This window comes from Oratosquilla oratoria, unplaced genomic scaffold (genome assembly GCF_046742065.1).
Source record: "Oratosquilla oratoria isolate Oo_2021 unplaced genomic scaffold, ASM4674206v1 SCAFFOLD53, whole genome shotgun sequence".
NCBI lineage: Eukaryota > Metazoa > Arthropoda > Malacostraca > Stomatopoda > Squillidae > Oratosquilla > Oratosquilla oratoria.
Genome location: NW_027467717.1, coordinates 1,480,001 through 1,482,383, shown reverse-complemented (window position 1 = coordinate 1,482,383; position 2,383 = coordinate 1,480,001).

The window sequence follows — 2,383 nt, the reverse complement described above, 5'->3', positions numbered from 1 at the left end:
ACGGTTCTTTCCACCACCTATCATCTTCCTACGAGATGTTGCAGTAGGCTGCACACCAATCGTCTTGGTGCTCACAAGATGTTTTCTCTATCTTTTCCCATGGGCATTGGCAGCACCTGAGTATCGTCCAAAACAATGAAGCGCTGAAGCCAAGGCAGTATCAGTCCCTGAGGCAAGTTTCTGCACTTGTTTGGTGAAGGTTTTTAGATTCCCCAAGAGAATCTTTGTCCTGCATGTACCTTTGTTGAAATGCCTCGTTCAGTCCATTCAATATCGGATAATTTTCACAGCTGTCATCACCAGAATTTGACGTGTTTGAAGTGGAACTGCGGGCGTCATACTTGTTTTGCAGCACACGTTGAAGGTGTAAACTGTCAAGTGGTCTCATAGCACAAGGAGAAGAGCCAGCGTTTCCACAGTGGAATTTCCTCACAATCCTGCACTGATGGGTTGTCATGATTGATCTCTTGGTCATTTGCATTCCCAGAACTGGTTTCCCATGGGCATGATGGGTTGTGTGGCCTTCTTAGGTTCCGTGGGTTTCTGCTGGTGATTAAGTGGCACAAACCAATCATCTGGGACATTAGCACAGCCAGTTGTATCTTTGTACAAAAGCATCCTCATTGCTGGGTCGTTGACGGGAATGAAGTTCCAACAGGACTGGGCATTGAACTTCTTTATAACTAGGTACAGATGCTTGCATGGTCCACCTGTAATGCAAAATGAAAACATAAGAGATTTTGATTAATATTCATTGTCAGGTGTAGGGATCATTCAAGTGTTACTAATGCAGTGAAGGGGAGGGGGTTCTGCTCAGAAGCGTAGATGAATGTACTATCCTGTACGTTGTTGGGGGAGGGTTGAAAATTCCAGATGATTTTGCACATGTGATAATTGAATGGTCCCCTATGATTTTTCCAATAAGGAAACAGACCTGATATTAAAGAGGATAGACTGGGATACTACCAGGGAGGTATTTGTCTACATGTAGCTCTCCCATTGGCATTTTTGCCAACTGCTAGTGCTATGGTGTCACAGTGCAATTTCGAAGATGATTTTGCAATAATTTACAGGTGCACATACAGGAAAATACATCCCGTGTACATGTTCCTGTAAGAAGATTAAAGCCGGAAAGGCTAATACATGTACGCTGGATCTTCATTAGCTTAGAAACTGGAGTTATTGCCAGCAGTCAGCTTAGTTAGCTAATCAGTTAAATCTATCATCTGGATCCCATTCAATTGGCTTGGGCAGTCTAGTACCAGCCATAACTCAAATATAAGAAAGTCTCACCTGTCATGTTCTATCCTCTCTCGCAAAGGGCCACTTCAGACAGAAATGACGATTCCTCCAGTGAGATGTCTGGTTTGTCTCGTGCATCAATCGTCAGGAGGAGGAACCTGAAGAAGAGCAAGTCAGCAGATACAGTAGCCTCCACCCCCACCACAACAGACGAGCAGACGGTATCCGGACACGCCATCAGGGAGCTCCTGCACAAGGCCAATATCCTGATGCAGAAGAAAGAGGCTGAAGGACCTGAGGCCGAGATCCAGGACTTCTCAACGCACCTGTGTTCACGACTGAGAAGAGTGTCCCTCGTGAACTTAAAGGTGCTGTTCGGGAAGATCCTGGAGGAACCGCCTGAAGGGACATCTTCCATCACCAACCCCAGGCTAATCCTCGATTCTCTGACAGGGACACCACAACCTCCTCCAGCGTCATCACAACCTGTACAGTGGCAACAACCTCCCGTGGGAGTCCAGGCAGCAGCGATGGCCTCTCATCCAAAGAAGGCAACATACCAGCAACAACCCTACCAGCCCATACAGTACCAGCAACAACAGTTCGTCCAACAACCATACCAGCAACAGCAGCCAACATTCTACATCCCGCAGCAGCAACACCCAGTCTCACCGCACCAAAACCTGCAGCTATTCCCACCACAACAGCCACAAGTTTGGACGCCACGGATTGCGACGCCATCATATAACTTCCGTTCTCCAGCACCTGACTCCACTACCTCGCCAAGTACTTCCGTTTTCCGCCTCTCTGCTGCCTCGGATATGTTGCCCTCCATGCCATCCCCCAGCGTCTCGACCCCCAACGTTGTCTGCTGCCATGGATCTGATGGCCACATCCCCCAGCCTGGACACCCTACAGAGTGTGTCGAAGGAAGACAGCGACTATGATTGAACACGTGTCTAAAATGTATATTGTAAATATAATGTATTTTGTGTATTTTCCTAGATAATATTTTTTGTCGATCTTTTATATTCCCATATATTTTTATGTATGTATGTGAATAGAATCGCCAATGACGACGATGTCAATCACAAATTCCGACAGTTGTCACCGGACTCGAACCCAGGATTTCTACGTTAGC